Source organism: Leopardus geoffroyi, chromosome C3 (genome assembly GCF_018350155.1).
Source record: "Leopardus geoffroyi isolate Oge1 chromosome C3, O.geoffroyi_Oge1_pat1.0, whole genome shotgun sequence".
NCBI lineage: Eukaryota > Metazoa > Chordata > Mammalia > Carnivora > Felidae > Leopardus > Leopardus geoffroyi.
The window spans coordinates 118,487,094-118,512,542 of NC_059338.1; positions in this window are offsets into that span (position 1 = coordinate 118,487,094).

A 25,449-nucleotide genomic window follows, 5' to 3' on the forward strand; every position below is an offset into this window, starting at 1 on the left:
ATGACACTAAAACTCCTCTGGGAGTGATGGGTGTGACCACCCCTCCCCCAGGATCATAGAGAGTCACAACCTAGGGCTATACTTCCTTTGGTCTTGCAGAATTCCTACGTGGCTGGTGCAGAGGAATGAGGCTAAATACAGTGCAAACACTTAGCACACAGCAAATCAGAGGGGGATTTGTTGCATGGCCATCACCATCATCCATTTCCAGAACTTTTTCATCTTTCCAAACAGAGAAGGTTCTGGGGGACCACCTACGGCAGCATAAGGATAACTTGTTAAAACAAAATTGAACCAAAGATTAGCATTATTACTGTGGCGTGTGAGATCTAAACCATCTTCTCCATCTTGGCCATAAAATCTTTTGTAAATTCAAAATCCAGCAGCTGCTTTGGACTACCTGGACTGCCCCACTCCCTTTTTTTACTCTTACAGGCACATTCACAGCAGCATTATTTACAATAGTCAAAAGGTGGAAACCACCGAGTATTCATTGACTGATGAATGGGTAAATAAATGTGATATATACTACAATGCAGAATTATTCAGTCTGAAAAAGGAACCCTGATGGGGCACCTGGGTTGGTTAAGCATCTAACTCTTGATTTCAGTTCAGGTCATGATCACACAGTTTGAGTCCCACATCAGGCTCTGCACTGGCAGCTTGGGATTCTTTCTCTCTCTCCCAATCTCTCTCTCTACCCCTCCCCTGCTCACACACATGCACACCCTGTCTCTCTCTCTCTCTCTCTCTCTCTCAAAATAAATAAACATTAAAAAATTAAAAAAGAAGGAATCCTGATGTACACTACAACATGAATGAACCTTGGGGATATTCTGCTAAGTGAAATAACCTGTCACAAAAAGGACAAAAGCTGTGATTCCACTTACCTAGAGTAGTCTAGAGAATACCTAGAGTAACAGAAAGTAGAATGGTGATTTCCAGAGCCTGAGGGGAAGAGGGAAGTGAGGAGTTACTGTTTAATAACTGGAAAGAGGAAAAAGTTCTGGAAATGTATGGTGGTAATGGACACACAACAATGTAAAAGTATTAATATCACTGAACTACATATTTGAAAATAGTTAAAATGGTAGATTTTACCAAAAGGTCCACACACACACCAGTTGACCCAAACTGAGAAAGATTCAGCCTGACTAGTTGAGGAGAGAGCCATCTTTACACAAAAGCAACAGACTAATTCACCTATTGCAAATTATTTTCCTATGATAGTAAGTAGACCAGAAACCAGTAGGTCACTTTGAACCCAAACATTGGAGAAAATCCATAACATTGAAAATGATTTCATTGAATCACTATATTGTATACCCAAAGCTAATATAACACTGTATATTAACTATACTGGACTTAAAATAAAAACTTAATAAAAAAAGGAAGAAAATGATTTTACTATGGGTTGTTCTAGTTTTTTAATTTTGACATGACTTTATGCTTTAAACTCAATTTTAAATAAGTTGATATTATTGAAAATGCATAGTAAACAATATATATTTGAATTCTAGAATCCAGATTTTCTATAAGAAGCAGGTTGGGGTGTGACACTCAAGACTATGTTCTTTGACAGTTACTGGATTCAGTTGGATATTATTGACCTAATCTTTTGCACCTTGCTTCTTGTTGCTAAGCAACTCACTTGTTCAACAACCAAGTAAAATGTTCCCTCCCCTTTCTCTCCCTTCACAGAAGGTGGTGGAGCCTGAATATCCCATACATGGTTATTCATTTAGCTTGAAAGGAAACTAAAAAACAATTTTTTTAAATTACAATTACCTGGAAAATATGGCACCTTTTTTTTGAAGCATAATAAAATATTTGGAACACACATACCTGAAAATGACGCCAGTTTTACTTAGAAGTCCTCTTCCTGTATCTACTACATTGCTTTCACTAATTGACAGTGTTTCAAGAAATGATTACAGCATAGATTGAAGTGTTTGAAGAATATACTAAAGGTTAAACTATTAAAGAATACAGGTCTAAAGTGCCCCAACATGATCGTCTAACAGGCTTAACGTTGTTACATTTAACATGGCTAGTTATATGCAGTTCAGTCTTATACATTGCTATGTGTCAACCTGAGAAATATATTATGTTCCAATTCATAAAAGGACCTACCTCTTGAGTAGTATATTGAGAAAAAGAAAATAAAGTGTTAAAAGGTCCCAGTGGTATCCTAGCAACTTAGGGTCTTGGAAACAAGGACTTGTGCATTGAATCAATTCCAGGAATTTGTGGCACTAGCCAATGTTGAGATGGGGAAACTGCCAAGCCTGGGAAGAGAGGTGATAATTATTATATGCCAGGTGGTGTTTGTTATCAGTAGGCTAACTTCTTCCATTTTGTTCCCTCCAATGAACATAAGATTACTAGGGTTTTAGTTAGTGCTGTTTCTCAACAGAAAAGTCTGTTGTCACCCAAAATTAACAGAGTTGACAAACGTATAGTGAATATTTACTACCAAGCCTGAATAGTTACATAAGTTATGTTCTTTAAACCTTTCCATGGTCCTTGAAAGTAGCTATTATTACTCACATTTTACAGCTGTGGAAACTGATGCTCACTAAGGCAGAGTGATCTACCCTAAATGGCATATCTAGTCACTAGACTGACTGGGATTGGAACCCAGGCCTCTGGTATGTGTTAGAGCAAAAGAGCTGCTACTAAAGAGTAAAGATGAATGCAGCGTTTGCAATATACAGCACATCTATCTATCTCTGGGTTTGCAGGTCAACATAGAGCCCCAGGAGATTTCTGGACTGTTAATACACAATTCCTCTCCAAGCTTAAAGGATGCGTGTGCTTTGTTCAAACTTAGATTAATTTAGTTTTCAAGGTACGCTTTTACTGTTGCTGTCATATTACTGACATTCTCTCTCTCTCTCTCTCTCTCTCTCCTTGTACTTTATTTCTCAGGGTTGCTCTACTATTAGGACCTATGAACATATTTTTTCCAGACTCCTCTTTGATCTTCAAGTACTTCTACACAAACAATAAGATTCCAGGGCAGAAATAATCTCTCTGGAGCTTTTGTATTGAAATAAATTGGTTTCAGCCTTTAATCTTTGAACATAATGGTCAGTTGCCATGATTTCACATTTGTTTACTTAAATGCACAGACTTTTCTGTCTTGTGAAATCTGGTCTAGGTCAGCATGTACTGATAACCTACAAATCAAACCCCAGGATTCTGCATAGGAATAGCTCTATCTTTATTTGTCTTCCAATTAGAGTCTCTGCATACCATCAGGTTTGTAATGGATTCACTCCAAGTTTTTGGCCAGAAGTAATTTAAATTCTTGCCTCACTGACTTCCACTCAGCATCTCTTAAATTGGTAGAAGAGGCTCAGTGATAGTAACTCATGGCTATTTGTTGTTTTCAAGATTAATTTGAAAAGCACTATAGGAGAACTCACCTAAAGGTGTAAATTACAGTGAACAGATTTCAAAGAATTAAACATCTTTGAAAAATGGTGTTTTTACATGATATGACCAACAAGAAAGATTACCAGCTATCCCCTCCTCTTGGAGTTTATATTCCATCAGAAGCCAATGAAAACTGTTTACAAAAAACACAGATGTGCTAATATCTTTTACTTCCCCCTATTCTTTTCCCTAGAGTCCATTCTTTTGAAAAAATTGTAAAATGGTACATGCAGCATTAATGCTTTTCCAGAATGCATTTTTAATATTTTTTTCCAATGTGAGATTATCAGAGAGAAGAGCAAAAAGCCACAAATTATGCAAATCTTCCCACTGCGATTGAAAAATTTGGCTGCATATAAAAATTGTCACCGGTAATTGCAGAGTCAGAATGAATTGTGGCCTTAAGGCACTTGAACAGAAGGTCTAATGAACCTCACATCTCACAAAACGGCATAACGTGTGGCCATTAAGTTAAAAACAAAGAATGTACAGCTTGCCACCATGGAGCCACCAGAGCAGTTGGATTATGGGTGGAACGTGACCTTGTAGGCTACATATGTTGCCTTATATCATTACTACACTGAATTTAGAAGGAAAAGCTCTTTATATAAAGTAAAGCGGCTAAGCTCCATTATAGATATTTATTTGGTATTATACTGTTTGTTTATATACCAGAGATCACACATGTGTATTTGCTCTGCTTATTTTAAATTTAAATGACAATAATTTTTTTCAAACCATTTTAAAGTATTGACTTCAACCTAACACCCTGCTTATCTAACATGTCATGTGGTTGCTGGTGATTCTGCTATATAAACACTGGAAAACAGCAAACACCAGTTACAGGCACACAGAGTAGTTTCATCCCACACCCTAAAGTTCAGGACCCTTAGAGTTGTTGAATCAGTGTTTATGCTTCTATGAGAAAGTTGGTTTTGGATGCAGTATGTACCCTTGTGGAAATTTCTTTATTTAACTAGATTAAGCACTAAGCAAAATAACATTTACTGACTGAACAGAATCACTGTGTAAAATTCCAGACAGCTTGCCACGTTGGATTTTAGTTTCACAAAGCTGGGATCTTCAAGAGAGGGCACATAATATAGAATTGAGTCATCCCTCCCTCCCTTTGCAGATGCATCCTGCTTTTTGGAAAATGGTTGCCATGCATATTTCTACCAAATTTCATCGACTTAGAAGCAAGGGAGAAAGAAACACCCTAAATATTATGGTTTCTAAGGAATAGGTAGAAGAGGTGGCAAAAATGAATGCTATTTTTCACTGCATAGATCTGCAAGGTCTAAAAAGGTAACAACCACAGACTAAAACCCAAGTTAAAAATAAAATGAAGAAAACACTGAATAGCAGTCTGACCATCCATATTAAAAGTACTGTTGCACTGACTGAGAAGCCAACTTATCTAAAGATATTTTTAGTATCTTTTAAAGCTTGAATCATTATGTTGAAAAAAATGTTACAGCTCATCATAAGATCATCTGTAGTTACTGTATATCCTCAGGGAATGAAACCGCTAACAGATGAAAAGACAAGAGATTAATGTTTATTATTGTAGAACGTAAAAATTTGTAGGCATCAAGTGCTTAATTGTTTAAAAAGAAAAAAACTGATTGCAATATCCTCTCAACTGGTAGTACTAGAAAGCAAGAAGTACTTTGCTGAGGGAAGATTAACCTGTCTGTGGTGTCTGATGCAGTTTTAATAGGACCTTGAGTATAACCCACATCTAAGTGAAGGAATATTACAGTATTGATTAAATATGAGTCTCCCCTGGAATAGTTGTGCTTGATTCCATTCAAATCACATACTTTCTAGGGTTTAAATTCAAGTATTATTTTGAAGTATTGATTTAACAAACCTTTTTGAAATGACGATTCGCTGTGATTCTGGATTTTATTTTACGTTTATTTTGCTGAGGGAATTTTAGTAAACCTGCAGTACATCTGCTGCCTGGAGGATAAAAACTAGGGCAAGAATTCTGCACCTTAGCAGGATATAATCAGTTTTGCACAGAAATGGGTATATTATATGTGGTGTTTTAACTTACAAATATACTATGCATTTTGAACAGATGATGCCAGGGAAGTGTTCTATGCTCTTTATTTCACCCCCCCCCCGCCATGTTTCCTTTTTAAAGGTGAAATGGGGGGAAAGGAGGGAAAGGTGGAGTGTGTCTGAGCAGAGAAAACAACACAACAATGACAAAGTGCAGTCTTTTTGTGGTCTTTACCGTGACCGTTCTTACATGTAGTATTTTTCCGTGTCTATGTTTATTTAATCTTTTTATTTTTATTTTCATTTTTTAATGTATTATTTAATTTTGAGAAAGAAAAAGTGCAAGCAGAGGAGAGGCAGAGAGAGAAGAAGAATCTCAAGCAGGCTCTGTGCTGTTGGCTCAGAGCCTGATGTGGGGCTTGAACATACAAACTGTTGAGATCATGACCTGAGCTGAAATTAAGAGTCAGATGCATAACAGACTGAGCCATCCAGGCATTCCTATGTTTCTTTGTTTTTTTAAGGAAATTAATGGATCCTCTTAAGAGTTGAAAGGATCATCTTAGTAAATGGACTATGAGCCCCTATGATATATTTAATGCTGCTAATCTTCCCGACATCAGGAAACTACTGTATCAGACTTCTAAGTCAGCATGTGCGCCCCAGTGCATTGGCTCCTTCCAATTTAGCCTCCACATAAGTCTATGCTCTTTCTAAAACATAAACAAAATCATGTCATTTTTATCTTTTCTATTAAAAATAAATCAAATAGCGGCACCTGGATGGCTCAGTCAGTTAAGCCTCTGACTTCGGCTCAGGTCATGATCTCGCAGTTGGTGAGTTCAAGCCCCATGTCGGCTCTGTGCTCAGAGCCTGTAGCCTGCTTTGGATTCTGTGTCTCCCTCTCTCTCTTCCCCTCCCCTATTCACACTCTGTCTCTCTCTCTCTCTCTCAAAAATAAACACTAAAATAAATAAATAAATAAATAAATAAATAAATAAAATAAAAACACCCTGGAAAGTACTGTTTTTGGAATATAGGCGGAAGAGAGGTCTAATATGAGTGCTATTTTTTATTTCATAGATCTGCCAGGTTCATAAGATGAAACAATCACAGACTGTAAAACCCAAGTAACAGATAAAATGAAGTGCATAGAATAGCAGTCTGAGGCTCCATATTAAAAATACTGTTGCACTGACTGATGCTGAAAACTTTTAATATGGCCTTATCACATCAAAATTCCTTAGCTCGGTACAAAAGGCCATAAGTGACATGCTCCCTTTCAATTTCTGCAGCCTTATCTTTTTGCCACTCTCCTTGGGATATTCAGTATTGCAGCAAGACCAAATTACTTGGGAGTCACAGAGGAAGCCAGGTAGTGTTTGAATCCCTGTGCTTTTGTGAGTATACACCTCTACCTGGAAAGCTTATATTTACCTGGTGAGCCCCTACTTTGTTTTTCAGTGTCCAGTCCAACTTCTTTAGGTTATCAGACTAGTTTGTACTTGGCTGGAAAAATTTGATTTAAAAAATGTGAGGGCAACAGAGAATCGCTGAAGTTTTATTTTTCCAAGTAAAGATAGTAACATCAAATAAAACACAAGAACTGGCCATCAGCTGCAATCATATCATTTTGTAAAAGGGGAACATTTTAACATAAAAAAAGAATGTAAATAGATTCAATAAAAATAATAAATTAGGCTTTCAGAAATAACAGTCTATGCTTCTTGTCAATCTCATTTTATTCTCTACTGGCCAAAACTTCATTAGACAGACTCTATACTACAGAACAGTGTTTTAGAAAACTTTCTGGGGCACAGCCAGGTAAGAACAATCACTTTCTACTCCAGGTGATTGTGAAAATTATTGTTCAGCACTGCAGCTCTTTTTTTTTGCACGCTGTTTCCCTTTCTAGAAAGTAAATTATTAATGGCATAAAGTAAGTGTTGTTCATCTTAGTATCATCTGCACCTAATGGAGTGCCTAGCATATAATGTGAACACAGTGTTGGCTGAATGAGTGGAAGATTTAAAAAATGAAGACAATGCATGCCACTGTTGGACAGCTGTAGTTGTTAGAAAATTTCTTATGCTGAATTGAAATTCTTCCCTAGATCTCCCAGTTCTATTGCAAAGAACAACTCTATTCCTGCTCCCAAATAGCAAGCCTTTAAATACTCAAGCTGATCTTTTCTTTAGGCCACAAACCTCAGTTCCTTAAAATAATTCTAGTAGGAAGATGTTTAGACACTTTCCAATCCTCTGTTCCTTCTAAATTAACTCAACCAAGTTTCTTTTTTATCTTTCTTAAATTACAGCGATACTGTGGAGGCCTCGTGTAAACAGATTTGGATCCAAAAAGATCTGGATTCCTGTTCTTATTTAGCTGTTACTTAGCTCAGTTGAAAGTGCAATTTAGGATGATTGACTAAAATTTTCTGAGATTTGGTTTCATTATGTGTGAAATTGGGATGATAATGATGATAGAAAATAATGTATGAAGACTACACATGATCTGAAATAAAGCAAGTGCTCAATTAACTTCTGTAATAGACCTAATATATAATAGCACAACACAAAAGAAATATACGTGTCACTCACATAAATTGTCCAAACCATTTTCACATGGGTGGGGCGGCACTGGGGGGGGGACTATGAACTGGATATTTTGTCCCCACAAAATTCGTATATTGAAACCTAATCCCCAGCATAATGATATTTGGAAGTTGGGGCCTTTAGCACCTGATTAGGTCATGAGGGTAGAATCCCCATGAATGGACTAGTCACCTTATAAAAGAGATCCCAGAGAGCTCCCTTCTCCATTCTGCATGTGAGAACACAGTGAGAAGACGGCCATCTATGAACCAGGAAGTTGGTTCTCACCAGACACAGAACCTGCTAGCACCTTGCTCTTGCACTTAGCCTCTAGAACTCTGGGGGAAAAAAGATTGTTGTTTAAGCCACTCAGTCTGACATTTTTGTGATAGCAGCCCAAGTGTACTAAGACAGGGGCAAAACTTTAACAGTCTTTCAGGGATTCAGGTTGATGTAACCTCCGTTATCTTTAACATGTCTTCCAGGGTCACCATGGAGGATCTTCCCATCCGTGAAAAATGGGATAGATTGGAATAGAGGAGCAAGAAAGGGAGGCTTTTATGTGCCAAACGTGGAAGTGGCATATGCCATTTTGAGTCTTGTTGCTGGTTTAGGACTCCTAGGGTCATGCCAAAGTTTAAACGATATGGGAAATAAGGTTGAACCAAGTGAACCAGAGGAAGGGAGAATGCAATTTGATGAACCATACTAGACTATCCATTACAGCTCAAGAAAGTCTATTAAATTAGATTAAGATGGCTAATGTTATTTTGTAACCTCATTTTATTGTTGGATCACATTATATTTGTGGTCAGGTTCACAATTTGTGCGTTTTTAGATGTAAATTGCTATCTACTCTTCTATACATATGAGCAAGAATTTTTTTAAAAGTTATTTTAAAAAATAAATATTAAAAAATATTTATTTTTATCTAACTATAAAAGAAAAATACAGTGACTAATAATTTGGAAAATACATGAAAGTCTGAAAAAGAAAAGTAAAGGTTTTCCAACGTACATAAATGGGAATAATAAATATTTTTAAGATATTATAAAGATAAGATTTTATATATATGACAACATATATTGGGCAAAGTGGCTTCCAGGGTTAACCACATTTGTTAACATTTGGCAGTATAAACATTCGTTATTTTCCTATGCAAATATATAGGTTTTTAACCCAAATTAGATTGGATTATTGTCTTTCATATTTTCTGTGGTTGGCTCTTAAAATTTATTATGAACTTGGGGCACCTGGGTAGTTCTGTCAGTTAAGCATCCAACTCTTGATTTCGCTTCAGGTTGTGATCATGAGATCATGAGATCAAGCCCCATATTGGGCTCTGCTCTGGCAGTGTGGAGCCTGCTTGGGATTCTCTCTGTCCCTTCCCCGCTCATGCTCTCCCTCTCTCTCTGTCTAAAAATGAACAAATAAACTAAAAAAAATATTATGAACTTGTTCTTTTGTAATTGTATTCATTTTCTATTCTGAGCCACAAATTACTACAACCTAGTGACTTGAAACAAAATGCTTTGTTTTTTTGTTTTTTTGTGTTTTTTGTTTTGTTTTGTTGTTTTTGTCTTAACAGCTTCCATGTATCAGGAATTCAGGCTCAGCATAACTGGGTTCTCTTCTCAGGGTCTCAGCCTGGATTCAAAGTACTAACTGGGCTGAATTCTCATCTGGAGTTCAGCCTCCTCTTCCAAACTCATTCAGGTTCTTAGGCAGTTGGGCTCCTACCAGGTATACAACTGAGGTCCCTATTTTTCTGCTGGCTCTTAGCTGGGAGCTGTGCTCACTCTGAGCTATAAGAGGCTGCCTGGGGTCCTAGCCACTTAGCTGCCTCTCATGGCAGCTTCCTTCTTTAAAGTCAGCAGAATAATAATTCTTAGGTTTTGAATCTCTTCTTTCAGGAAGCTCTCCGTCCCTTTGAAGGGCTAAATTGATTAAGTCAGGCCCAGCCAAGGTAATCTCCCTTTTGATTATTTCAAAGTCAATTGATTTGAGACCCTAATTACATCTACAGAATTTCTTGGTCATATAAAGTAACCTAATCACAGAAGTGAAATCCATTATACCCACAGGTTCAGGCAACACTCAAGGGGAGGGGATTATACAGGGTTTATTCCTGGGGGGAGGGCATGGGATATAGGAGTCTTGAGGGCCATCTGAGAATTCTGCCAACCACAGTCATTGATTTTATTTCATGCAGTTTATAATATACATTAGTGCTGTTTGCCATACATTTGTGATTATCCACCTGTTGGGCACAGGGTATAATGACACTTTCCTGCCCCCCTACAATTAAGGGTAGCTACATGACTTCCTTTGGCCAATGGATTGTGAGAAGAAGTGATATGTGTCACTTCTGAATGGAAGTCTTAAGAACCAGTGAAGGATTTAGCAACTTTTACTTTCTTTCTGGCACAGCAACCAGAGATGGGGCTGTTTTGTCCTTAAACCTCAGTTACTCTGATGCACAGAGCCCTGTTGCCAACCATGATGGGCCTGGGCATGAGCAAGAAATCACCCATGTTGTTTGAAACCAGTAAGTTTCATGTCTGTGGTAACAGGAAAATGCCTCCTGTCATTTTAGAGATACATTATACTTTAGTTAATCTATAGATAAAATTTTACATATTTTCTTGCAAAATTTTACTGTACTGGTTTTGGTCCAGCTTTCCAGCCTTCCAGAATCATTCTGAATCTGATTCTATAGTTATCTTAGCAGTGCCTTTCAGTTTGGGATCACCTGAACATTTAATAAGTAGCCTTAGATATCTTAATCCAAATAATGAACACAAACGTTGATTATGACTGGTTCAATGATTGAGCCTTCTGCCATGTCCCTAAAGAGATCCTCCATATGACAAAGAACCATTAATCACCATTCCCGGGTGCTATTATTCAACAGAATTATATAAAAGACATGTCCATGATTTAGTGTTCAAAAAAATAATAGATGAAATAAGAGATGACATGATAAAATAAAAATGCAATAGTATGTTATGATTTTTAAGTTATTTTTTAACAGTTCTGTTAGGATATAATTTATAGGCCATGGATTTCAGTCTTTGTAAGCATCTCTTTCAGTGATGCCCATTTCTCTTTTCCATTTCCTCCTTAAGACTTCTTTCAGAAGCTTGTGTTTCATCCCAGCACTGTCAAAGGTGTTCTATGCCTTCCTCACTTCCTCTGAAATGGATGTCCTTTACCTTTTCCCAATAGGCTTTTCCACACTGGTTTTCTTCCAAAGTCTGTGCCTCCCAAGACATTTCCCCATGCCACACAATCTTGAACTTGAGGCTTCTCTAGCCTATATTGTGTACAACTTGCTTCTGTTTTCCAACCTCAACTACATAGGGTCATTATAGGTTTACTTTTTAAATTCATGTTGTATTTGTTCCCCAGCACCTAAAAGTAATCAATCAAGTCCAGAATAAGATAATATTAATGGAATTATCAAAATGCATTTATGTTCCTCCCTTTCAATGTACAGTAATACCTTGGATTGCGAATAACTTGTTCTACAAGTGCTCCACAAGATGAGCAAACATGTCTAATAAGTTTTCGCTTGATAAACAAGTGATATCTTGCAATATGAGTAGTATGTAACACTGAATGTCACATGATCACAACTTAGCCAATGGTTCTTCTCTCTCTCTTGCTATGGGATTGTGGGTGATCATCTCCCATGCTCAGATGTTCAGTCTCAGTCCATGGTGTTTGGAAGAAATCAGCAATTTTTCAGAATTCTGGAAGCTGAAAACAACTGGAACTGGTGTTTTTTTTTTTTTGTTTTTTTTTTTTTTGTCACTTCAAAGCACATGTGGACAGTCCTTTGCTTTTCCATACAAGAGTAAGCTTAGAAATGCTTTGCTTCATTCTAGGTCTGGCTGCCTATAGATAAAGACCCTTTCCTCTGCTGTTTATGGCGGGTTACATTAAATACAGTATATGACAAGAGTTTATTAATACTGTACTGTAGTTAACCTCCATGCGAACATATGCGATGACCCCCACACAGAAAAAGATTCCATTAAGCCAACAGATAACAGTGATTCCATTAGTGATAGTGTAAGTCATCTTACACAATAGCTCTCCTCTCTCTCATCTCTTGCACACCAGCCATGAAGGTTTTTAAAGGTAAGTACAGGTTAATTTATTTTTCTCTATATTTTGTATTTTTTTAAATTATTTTGTATTATATTAGGGTATTGTAATCATTTTTATATGAGTATTTCTGGGTTGTGGAACAAATCATCTGCGTTTCTGTTATTTCTTACGGGAAAATTCTCTTTGATATACAAGTGCTTTGGATTACAAGCATGTTTCTGGAACAAATTATACTTGCAAATCAAGGTTTTACTGTGTATAAAATTACATAGTTACGGCAATCCACAGAATCAGATTCTACCAAACAAGTGCATATAAACTGAATAACTTGGTTTCCACCTACACAGATTGTACATCTTGGTTGTAAGGGTAAGGGTAAGCGTATGTTCTAGTTTGCCCGGCACCAGGGTATTAATTATTCCTTCTTTCAGTCTCAAATAAAGCCTCTCTTGGATGACAAGTTATATGATCACCCTAATAGAGGACTTAGCTTTAAAACAAAACAAAACAAAACAAAACAAAACTTCTAATACTAACTATAACACTAGTGTTCTAAAACACTAGAAGAGTTCAATGAGTCCTTCACCATAGCTGCTCCCAAAGTTTGAAATTAGCAGGGAATAACTGTAATTTGCAAACCTGACAATCAACAAGCCGTTATGTAATAACAGAAACAAATAATGAAAGGTCGTCACATTTTTCTTGTGCTTGTCATTCATTTGAGGATATACCAGGAAAACAAATATCAACATTTTACCATGCAGGCTAACTGATACCTGGTAGCTAAGAAAATGTCTGGAAAATTCACTAGTTTAGATTTCTGGAAGAATTTGTATCACCATCGCAACTTCCCAATCCATACATGCAGCAGCCCCAAGGTTGCTGACATTTACCAGACAATTGACTCAAGTGCAGGTTATTAATTTAGATTATTTGGTAATAAGTGTTGTTTTTTTTGTTTTAATTTGTGAGTGACATTTTCTAATTCATGAGATTGTTGTGTAAATTAAAAAAACAATATAATCTGATAAAATATGTGAAGTACCTCTTGCAGAACCTAGCACAACAAACATTAGTCTTCATCTCTTGTGTGAATGCTTATTAATTTAAAGTGGCTGCCAAGAGAACCATTTGAGAGAGATGATGGGACCATCACTAGTTAGAGTGGGGATGAATGCTACTGTGGATAATGACATCTGTCATAAGCACAGGTAGAGGGAGGGAGTGGTCTTCAGTGCCCACTTGATACATTTCCCATCATATTTGTAGTTCTTACTTTAGTTTTTTTCTTAATATTTTTTTACTCCCAAGTAATTATTTTAACTGTTAATACTCCTAGATATTAAAGTTTAAAATTGTTGTTCTTATTTGAACACTTTAATGATATTGTCGAAGGAAATTATACATATATATATGTATATATATATATATTTTTTTTTTTTCCTCTTTCACTTGAAGATATTTCCTCCTGCAGACACCAGGCATTTGTAACAAGCCTGTGGTGTGTGATCTTTTGGTGATGGCAAAGGAAAGAATGGTGAGACAAATGCTGTTGAGTCCATGTCTGTTTTCTTTCAGACTTAATATGTTCAACTCTGAACTAAAAGTGTTACTCCTCTTTTTTTTTTTAAAGATTTTTTTTAATTTTTTTTTTTAATTTATTTTTGAGACAGAGAGAGACAGAGCATGAGCAGGGAAGGGGCAGAGAGAGAGAGAGACACAGAATCTGAAGCAGGCTCCAGGCTCGGAGCTGTCAGCACAGAGCCCGACGCAGGGCTCGAACTCACGGACCGCCAGATCATGACCTGAGCTGAAGTCGGACGCCCAACCGACTGAGCCACCCAGGCGCCCCTGAAAGTGTTATTCTTAACACATCAGTGCTCAGTTGGGGAATAAAAGGATGCTCCTTATTGGTTAAGAATAGGAAAGCCATTGGCAAAATGATAAAGTAGGTAAAGTTTGTCTTTGACATCCTTCACTGCTCTGTTCAGTCCCCTCACCAACCATAATCCCAGTCTGATTATGTCTTCTAGTCTCCTACCCTCAACCCTGGCCTCAGCACTTTCATGATATAACTAAGAGGGCATTTGTAGAGTAATTTTCATTATTTATTACTGTCTTTTTATTTTAATATTTTTATTTATTTTTGAGAGAGAGAGAGAGAGAGAGAGAGAGAATGAGAGAGAACAGGGTAGGGGCAGAGAGAGAGGGAGACACAGACTCCCAAGCAGGTTCCAGGCTCCAAACTGTCAGCACAGAGCCCGACACAGGGCTTGAACCCATGAACTGTGAGATCATGACCTGCATTGAAGTTGGATGCTCAACCAACTGAGCCACCCAGATGCGCCATTTGTTACTGTCTTAATGGTTTACCCTCCATGTCTTCACTCCCCAGGAATATTTGTATTTAAAAAGAAAAGAACATTAAATCCAAAGAAATATATTGTTAGGAGAATTTTAAGCATTTGTAATTTGTCTAAGAGAAGACAATTTTGACAAATAAGCCTTGATATCATCTCACAAATAAAATATTTTACACACACACACACAGACACACATGATTTCTTATTCCATCTGAAGATTGGCTGTGACTGGAACACTATATATAATCTTTTCATTGTGGTATTCATTTTACGCATCCTCCTTTATCATTTATCACTTTCTAAATTGAAGCTCTTGCTCCAAGAATTTTACTGTACTTTATGCTTAGTTTGTTCATTCTTATTACTATTCTTTCATGAATTTCAACTGTCGCCAATGACCTTCCTTCTCTATTCTATTTAAATTATTTTCATCCTTTAATATTCATATTGAACCCCTGTTTTTTGCATCAATCAAGTATTCATTAAACTCATCACTATGAGTTAAATACTTAGAGACAGATATAGTGAATTACACTAATGAGTTCAAAGACAACATGAACTCATGAGAAAAGAAGAAAACGGAATATAGGTTTGAGTGGTTTGGTAGAGAGCAATATGCCCATGTTATAATTCTTGGAACCTGTGAATATGTTAGGTTATACAACAAAAGGAAACATAGATTGTAGGTAGAATTAAAGGTGCTAATCAAGGTAGGGAGATTACCCTGGTTTATCTATTTGGGTCCAATGTAATCACAACAGTCATTGCATGATAGAAGAGGAAGACGGAAGAATCAGAATAAGACAGATAGCATTGTGAGAAAGACTTGAACAGCCTTTGCTGGCTTTGAAGATGGAAGAGAATTATGAGTCAAGGAATACTGGCAGCTTCTAGAAGCTGAAAAGGCAAGAAAATGGGTTCTTAGAGGTTCCAGAAAGGAAACGCAGCCATGCCTACAACTTGATTTAGATCAGTGAGACCCATTGAATACTTAACCTATAGAATTATTTAAAAAAATACATTTGTGTCATTTCAAGCCACTAGTTTTGTGATAAGGTGTTACAGCAGTAATAGGAAACCAATATAAGCACGATGAAAGACTCAGGATTCAAATAAGGTAGTGACAAGTAAGTACAAGAATGATTAAGAGTTCGAAAGTATGTCATGTTAAGAATAGCTGAAGAGAAATAAGTCATACAGAGCAAGATACCATATGTTTTCACTCATATGTGGATCCTGAGAAACTTAACAGAAGACCATGGGGGAGGGGAAGGGGGAAAAAAAAGTTAGAGAGGGAGGGAGCCAAACCATAAGAGACTCTTAAAAACTGAGAACATTCTGAGGGTTGATGGGGGGTGGGAGGGATGGGAGGGTGGCTGATGGGTATTGAGGAGGGCACCTGTTGGGATGAGCACTGGGTGTTGTATGGAAACCAATTTGACAATAAATTTCATATTAAAAAAATTAACAAAAAAAGAATAGCTGAAGAAATTGGGAACAATATTAGGAAAATGGTAAACTGAGTTTGGTTTATAATAATAATTATTATATATTTTATAGACATGAAAAATAATTTAGCTGTTAATATTTTCAATACTGTATGCTAGGCTTTGCTTTAGGATCTTAATATTAATTTAATCTTCCAAACAATCATATGAGCTAGATACTCTTATTATTTTCCGTAAAAAGTAAATTGAGGGGTGCCTGGGTGGCTCAGTCAGTTAAGCGTCCAACTTCGGCTCAGGTCATGATCTTGCAATTCGTGGGTTTGAGCCCGCGTTGGGCTCTGTGCTGACAGCTTGGAGCCTGGAGCCTGCATGAGATTCTGTGTCTCCCTCTCTTTCCACCCTTCCCCACTCACACTCTCTCTCTCTCTCTCTCTCAAAAATAAACATTAATTTTTTTAAAGTAAATTGAAATGCAGAGAAGTTATATAACTCGTCCCAAGGTGTTATGGCTACTAAGGGGGTGATGAGATTTGAACAGACACAGTCTGATTCCAAAACCTTTTATTCCAACTACTATGCTATTCTGAGGGAGGGAACCCATCTATTCTGTGTGGTTTCAAAGGAAAAGCTGGGATCTGAGACGTACAAATGACAATGACTTATACTAGCTCTGGTAAAAGAAGAAATTTTAAAGCACAAAGCTGTCAATAGTTAATTTGGTTGAGATGTGATGCAAATTGATTTGGTTGAGAAATGGTAGGGATGTGGTTGCGTAATGGCAGAGATTTATTGCTAGAAAAGGAACCACCTGTGTCCAGAGGAGAAAATCAGGTGAAAGTGAAGAAGGTAAGTAGTGAAAGTGCCTGATTCCCTTGAAGTAGAAAGGTAGTGGGGAAAAGATCTGGGATCCTTCAGTGTCTGGTGCTGTTTGCGGAAAAATACAGTATGATTGAAAGAACTCAAGACTTCTGAGAAAATGGGAAGAGGGAAAAGCTATAGAAAACTGATGATTAGCATAAATAGACACTTGTTATCCATACGCAATAGGTCAAAAGAGTAATTATATCACATATTCTAAGTTGGAACTTGAAGATTGATAAAGTTGCATTAATATATGGGGTAAAAACTTTGGCTTACACTAAATCTTTATCCTGAAAGCAGCTTGAGGTCAAAGGTGTATATTTTTATCTTCAATGCTTAATATTGACCCTGTAATTTGATGTGCTTATACCTGAAAATGTAGCTGTAAATAAGGAATAAGGAACAATCCTTTAACAAAATCAATTAAAATTACTTCCATCCTGTAACATTTATAGGCTACATGAAACATAGATAAACTTTATTGACACTGGAAATTGGCATCTTCCTGGATTTGGAGTTAAGCAAATGATTTTTCCATTTCAGTTTCTTCCTTTCATGTAGGTTAAAATCTCCACTATGAGGCTTTTCCTTCCTCTTTGTTTGAAAAACTGACACATGTTAAGTATCAGGCAAGAGTAATGTTTTCTGTCAATTCAGTTGCAGTCCAAATATTATAGTGACTGTGTTTACAAGATTTGGTGGTTTTGTTCTTACATCAAATAATAAATTTTCCCATTGGCATCCACAGTAGGTGGCTCAATATTTTGGTTGGCAGATTATTTTCACTTGGAGAACTATTGACATATTTAAAATTTTTTTTAATGTTTATTTATTTTTGAGAAAGAGACAGAGTGCGAGTGGGGGAGGGGGCAGAGAGAAAGGGAGACAGAATCTGAAGCAGGCTCCAGGCTCTGACCTGTCAGCATACAGCCCCATGCGGGGCTTGAACTCACAAACTGCGACATCATGACCTGAGCCGAAGTCAGACACTTAACTGATTGAGCCTCCCAGGTGCCCCAATTCACATAATTTAAAACATGGTGTAACTAAAACTGAATTACTCAGTTGTTAGAACTATAGAACGGGGGAAAGATTTACTTCTTTAAAACAGTGGTTTGGGGCAAAATGTAAAACTAATTTGCCAAGTGACTACAAATTATCTGGACTTTTCCTTTAAATTATTTTTAAGAACTTGTTTTTTTTTTTCTTTTAAACATCAGTCTTTGAAAAGTTGTAAGACAAATTGACACCTCTTAATTTATCTCGTCTTTGAAGAGAGGGGGGGGGAGTGTGTGTGTGTGTGTGTGTGTGGTAAGGAATGTACATAAAAGGTGGGAGATTTGACACAGGAAAAGAGAAGTAATCTTAGTACCTTGAGTTCCTAAATTCCGTAATAGAACACAGATCTTAGAATTAGCCTAAAATTTATGGAACCAGCACATCTTTACCTATATGTAAATCAGTCTTCTTTTTTTTTTAAGTTTTATTTAATTTTGAGAGAGACTGAAAGAGTGCAAGTGGGGGGGCGGGGAGGAGCAGAGAGAGCAGGAGACTCGGAATCCACAGCAGGCTCCGGGCTCTGAGCTGAAAGCACAGAGTCCAACGTGGGGCTTGAACCTGTGAACTTCGAGATTGTGACCTGAGCTGAAGTCAGAACCAACCGAGCGACCCAGGTGCCTTCGTAAATTACTCTTCTAAGGGAATTATCTTAACCTAAAGGTTAAATGAAAAAGAATATCAGTCACATATTTTATTTGCCTGATCTCTAGGAAGATATTGTGAACTGAATCAGTCCTCTTCCCTCTCCCACATCTTTACAATCGGTGTCCCTCTTTGCTCACATAGCTAGTGGTAATACTTCTGCTTTAACATGTACTCAAAGTCTACTATAAGTATATTAAGAACATCCTTGAGATCAAGGATTTTTCCCCCCGGGAAGGCAAATGGGTCACAGTTGGAACCTGTAGGGTGTGTTTTGTGCTATAGATGTGTGTAGGTGAGTGAGTGCAGGTCCGGATGGAGGGCAGAGAGAGGATGGGCTGGGATGTGCTGCGCATCAGCATCAGGTCAGAGGATGGCAGAATCAGGCCCAAGAAGCTGCTGCTACCAGCATTCTTCCCAGAGGAAGCCTGATCTCATGGAATCTCAGGAGTTCTTTGGGGGTGGGAGGAGAGTCCCAGGAAGAGAAACACCTATGTTCTTCCCAGACTTGACCATGAGGCATCTGGCTCACATCACTTATCACACAAACCCCGTCCTCATGGATACCTTGCCCACCACCACCCTCCCCTCGGAATCACAGCGCAACAGTGCCTCACCCCAGGCACCCAGCCAGGTGTGGCCTTGAGATCAAGGATCAAGTTATGTACACTCAACATGTAACATTTATCTGGAACATGAAAGGCACTCAGTAAACGCTTATTGAATGAAGATGAGAAAAATTGATTGTTGAAAGCTAACCTGCAGACTCATTATCTTTACAGAAATCGGTCTATTTAATTAAACACGAGACCTGGATCGTCTTTGCCGTGTGGATGACCCTAAATGGAACATCCTAAGGGCATTTCCAATAGTTTTATTATCTGTCTACCAACACTTTCTGGTAGAATTCTAGGTTTTAGTTTTATCAACAACTTGTTGATTTTCTGGGCTATTTCTATTATTTTTGCTCTTACAGATAGTACCTTGTCTCCAAAGATGGCCTCTAACAATCTCTCCCCTCCTTTTATGCATATACCTCTACTTACATCAGAGAGTTGAACTTAACCTTCTCCACTTCCCCCAAATCTCCTCCCGTCTTAATTCTGTGATCACCTTGTGACTGGTTTTAACCAAAAGAATGTGGCAGAAGTGACATTCTAGGAGTTTGGAACCAAGACATTAAGAAGACTATCACTTTTACTTTCTTTACTCTTGGAACCTAGCCTTCCTGCTGGGAGGAGCCCAGAGCTTGGGGAAGAGTACTTAGTGGGTAGCAGGGGTCTCTGATGGACAGCTCCTGCCTAGCTACCAGCTGACAGCCAGAGCTAATTAGCATCTGTTTAAGTGAACCATCCCAACACACCAGTTCAGTTGAATCCCCAAACGACTGTAGCCTCTGTTAACATCATGGGGAGCAGAAAGTCCCAGGTGAGCACTAGATGCTCACAACATTGTAAGAGATAATAAAACAGTTGTTATTCTAAGCTAGTACATTCTGGAATTGCTTGCCACACACAAAAATGACTGAAACAATAGGCTCCTTTCTTCTAGCACATAAAGATAGCTTAATTTTTTTTAATATGAAATTTATTGTCAAATTGGTTTGCATACAACACCCAGTGCTCATCCCAACAGGTGCTTTCCTCAATGCCCATCACCCACCCTCCCCTCCCTCCCACCCCCCATCAACCCTCAGCTTGTTCTCAGTTTTTAAGAGTCTCTTATGGTCTTTAAGAGCTTCCCTTCCCTCTCTGTAACTTTTTTTCCCCCTTCCCCTCCCCCATGGTCTTCTGTTAAGTTTCTCAGGATCCACATAAGAGTGAAAACTTATGGTATCTGTCTTTCTCTGTATGACTTATTTCACTTAGCATAACACTCTCCAGTTCCATCCACGTTGCTACAAAAGGCCATATTTCGTTCTTTCTCATTGCCAAGTAGTATTCCATTGTGTATATAAACCACAATTTCTTTATCCATTCATCAGTTGATGGACATTTAGGCTCTTTCCATAATTTGGCTATTGTTGAGAGTGCTGCTATAAACATTGGGGTACAAGTGCCCCTATGCATCAGCATGCCTGTATCCCTTGGGTAAATTCCTAGCAGTGCTATTGCTGGGTCCTAGGGTAGGTCTATTTTTAATTTTTTGAGGAACCTCCACACTGTTTTCCAGAGTGGCTGCACCAGTTTGCATTCCCACCAACAGAGCAAGAGGGTTCCTGTTTCTCCACATCCTCTCCAGCAAGATAGCTTAATTTTTTAATAACATATGACTTGTAGCTCCCAAAAGGTATTTGAGCTACAGCATTGCTCTGCAGAAATTATAGGGTTAAGCTGTCTTATTAATACAATATGCAATAACTATCTTATTAAAATAAAATGCAAAAGAAAAGGATTTCAATTATTCTTATTAAGTAGTCACAGAATTCATGTGCTTTCCTATATGTGCTTACTATACATTGGCTTGTAGTAGAGACCACACTTTTCCCCCCAATATTTGTCCTCTTCTTTCACGGTGATAGAGTATCTGATTTTTGACTGGACAGATAGCAGCCCAGGATGGAGACTGCATTTCTCAACCTGCCAAGCTGCTATAATTTCTGGTCAGGGAGATATAAATAGGAATATCCTGTGCAAGCTTGTGGAGTTTGCTTGCCTCTTCATCATTCCTTCCTATGGATGGAAGATGGATAATAGATTTAGAGCCTCTCTTAGATCAAGAGGACAAGGTTATATAAGTAGAAAGGGACCTGGGTCTGACAATATGAGGTACACAGCTCACCTTGCTCACCTTCTCACATGATAAAGAAACTGCTTCTGATTTAGTTAACCCATCATTATCAAGATTCTCTAATACATGTAGCCAGTCCCAATTCTCAGTAATATACAAACTGAACTAGTATTAGGCCGAAATCATTTGCTGGTAGCCCACATTTATCTTTTTAAGTTTATTTATTTATTTTGAGAGAGAGAGAGAGAGAGAGAGAATGAATGAGTGGGGAAGGGGCAGAGAGAGGGAAAATCCCAAGCAGACTCCCGCTGTCAGCTCAAAGCCGTATACAGGGCTCAGTCCCATGAACCATGACATCACGACTTGAGCCGAAATCAAGAGTGGGATACTCAACTGACTGAGCCACACAGGCGCTCCAGTAGCCCACATTTCTATACATGTCTTTGCAACTGAGATTGCTATAGCATATTTTTTCCCTCAATGACTCAGTTTCCTTTATATAAAATAGACATGATCATAACTATCTTCGACTAATTTTCTTCTTAAAATGCCATTAGGAAGTATGAAGTATGTGATACTAGTATTAAGTTAACCTGGAATCTTCCTGTTAGCAAAATACTTTATTTCAACAGTCTTTCCTCTCTAATAACATATTTGAATGTTAAACAGAGAATATAAGGAAAGAGAAGATATGCATTGATGTAAATGATACAAAATGAAGCTGTCCAAAGTAGTATATGGACAAGTTGATAATGTAGCATAAACACGCACACACACAGAGGAGATATTAAAGGACAGACATAACGGGGCACATAGACAATTAACTGCAAAGGCAGTTATTTAAGCATTAGGATGCCTGTGGAGGATGTTATTTGAAGGCCCTGGTGTAACACGTTAATCTATAATTAAAACACTATATTGAGAGTGATGATGTTTGATAGTGTCTGTCTAGCAGAACATGACTGAGGCATAGGGAGAATTAGGATCAATACTATCAACTTAGTGAAAATAGTATTAATTTTCATTCTTTTTAAAAATAGATATATTCAAAGGGTGTCTTGGTACAAATGCTCAGCAGCTGAATATTATTTCTACCTCCTCCTTTCTTTACCTGTGTCTCCCCTGGGAAATACCTTTCCTAATTATAATCTTCCAGTCACCACCATCTCATCCACTGTTAGTTTTGTGTGAGTGATGGTTAATAGATGTTTGTTTCTTGGATTGGTGACTACCTCCCAATGGCAAGATAATAGACATGAAGAAGGGGACACAAAAAGATACATTTTAAGTTATTTTTTAATATCAAGGGATTCTTTTTTACCACAATACCCTCTCACCAATTTTTTTCTTAATGACTACAATATACTCCCCTCCTCACAAACACACAGACATACACACATAAGAATATATTCTCTGGATTTTACGCCATAACATACCAAGTAATGTTTTTCAAAATATGTAGAAAGATGTCTCCATCTTGCATATATTAAATTTATTTCATAAAGCTCAAATATACATAATTCTTGTCACTTTTGTCTATTTAATATTATGACGAATGCCAGTTTTATTTATATATGTGTAAAATCCCTTTTCAATGCTTCTAAAATAGCTTATTGATTTCCTGTAGAAGTGAATTTCAAGCTTTGATTATACGCACATATCTCTTAAAATTGATCTTTCTGATTTATTGAAGCAGCCTCCAGCTATTTCTTAGTTAACCACATTTTTGAAGCTAAAGTATATCTTGATGGAAATCCACATAGTGTCAAAATATAGATGAGAAATATGTGGACATTTGCCTGGCCATATCTTCTTAAAAATGGAAATGATTCACAAAAACCTGCGAAAGAGAAATTTGGATTCAGGAAGAGTAACACTCAGACTGCTACAGATTGTTTCTGTCACTAAAGACTTCTCAGGCACATTGAAAGATTCAGTTTGGGATTCCCCTTTTGTAGGGTAGAAGGAATTTCCCTGCTCCCTAACTCCCACATAGATATGTTCCCCCACCCCCCTGCATAGAGATTAACTGTGGTCTGAATTCCTTTAAAAATGGCGAACTGGGGCGCCTGGGTGGCGCAGTCGGTTAAGCGTCTGACTTCAGGCAGGTCACCATCTCGCGGTCCATGAGTTCGAGCCCCGCATCAGGCTCTGGGCTGATGGCTCAGAGCCTGGAGCCTGTTTCTGATTCTGTGTCTCCCTCTCTCTCTGCCCCTCCCCCGTTCGTGCTCTGTCTCTCTCTGTCCCCCCAAAAAAATAAATAAACGTTGAAAAAAAAATTTTTTTTTAATAAAAATAAAAATGGCAAACTAATCCAGCACCTGGCTGGCTCAGTTGGTTAAGCCTCTGACTCTTGATTTCAGCTCAGGTCATGACCTCACAGTTCCTGGGATCGGGCCCTGTGCTGACAGCGCAGAGCCTGCTTGGGATTCCTTCTTTCCTCTCTCTCTGTCCCTCCCTCTCGTTTTCTCTCTCTCAAAATAAATAAATAAATGTAAAAAAATGAACAGCTATTAAGAATGTCTTTACAGTTACACTGCTCTTCATTCTTTGACAAAGTCATACATTCTACCGCAAAGACAATTTTGTATATGGAAATCTATAAAGGTTTTACACATGAAGAAAGCAGAGATATCCAATTTATACTTTCACTAACACTCTGATTGAAATCTGAACTTGATTCCATGTTCCAACCTTGTTTTCATGATTCACATCTTGATCCATTTCTCTGCTACATATCACAAAAGGAATGACCTAAGCCTACCAAGTGAGAATTTATAAATTTAGAAGAAACTAAAGGAAATAGTTTCAGTGCAGTTAATTGTTTAAGTTATTCCAGTGGCATATTTTTCAAAAATAGCTATGGTTTTAGTACTGGATTTCTTTGCAAAAATAGCATAAGTAAAATTTGTCAATTATAAATAATAAGGTACCAGTGATTATGTCAAACTCACCTCATAGTACCTGCTAATTGCTGATGAAGAAAAGAAGGAACTATACCTATGGCTATTTCCGTGTTTAACAAAGCCAACAAACTGTTGTCTTTTGGGAACTTTTACCCCCAGGTTGGAATTTTTCACTAGGGACTTTTGTTCACTGGCAGGTATTGGACTCTACACTGCCAACTTTGAAAAGATTCATTATTCTCTTGTGCATTACTAACTCTAGAGGCAGGCAAAATGCCAGAAATCTCATGAGCAAAATACAATCATATATATATATATATATATATATATATATATATATATAATTTTTTAAGTCTGGTTTCCAGACTGGAGAGTTAGATTAAATGATGTAATTTTGAGAATGTTTTCCCTTTAAATTGAACCCCAATTTAAATCCTGAAACTTTTGAAGCATATACGAAAATAGAAATTATTCTCTCCTTATTTTGTGTAGTATTTTAAATTTTATCTGCTCTTATGTAGCTTAAAGGTATTGTCTTTTATTCCTTTAAGATTGTCCATATAGTGAGAAATGAAGTGGTATTTGGATAATGACATTTCTTAATTCGTGAAGTACATTGGCCAAAGCAGGTAACTCATGTCAATGAGTGCATTGTTGAATTGCAGGTGAGGTACCATCCAACAATGTAAGCTTGCATATATGAGATGGTTTCTGGTGTTCGTTTGGGTAGGTGCAATGCCTCGCTTTTACATGTGGGAATAAACCAAGGGGATGGGATAAGGGGAGCAGAGGGAAGTCTCACTTTAGCAGAGTCCTTAGGCTACTCTTTTTATAGTGAAGAAACAAGATTTAGTTGCTGGCCTCCTGAAAGGTATATTCTCTTTATTGTTAGTTCTTTGATAATTAAAATGTGCACAACTTAAGTGCATTCTTGGTTGTGGTTATGTGTTTGCTTTTCACTTTTGGGTTCATAAAGACCATCAATAATCAAGCAACACCAAATCTCCCTATAGCAATTTTGCTATAGGAATTGGAGTCCCTACAGCAATTTTTAAAAAAAATTTTTTTTTCAACGTTTATTTATTTTGGGGACAGAGAGAGACAGAGCATGAACGGGGGAGGGGCAGAGAGAGGGAGACACAGAATCGGAAAACAGGCTCCAGGCTCTGAGCCATCAGCCCAGAGCCTGACGCAGAGCTCGAACTCACGGAGCACGAGATCGTGACCTGGCTGAAGTCGGACGCTTAACCGACTGTGCCACCCAGGCGCCCCCCTA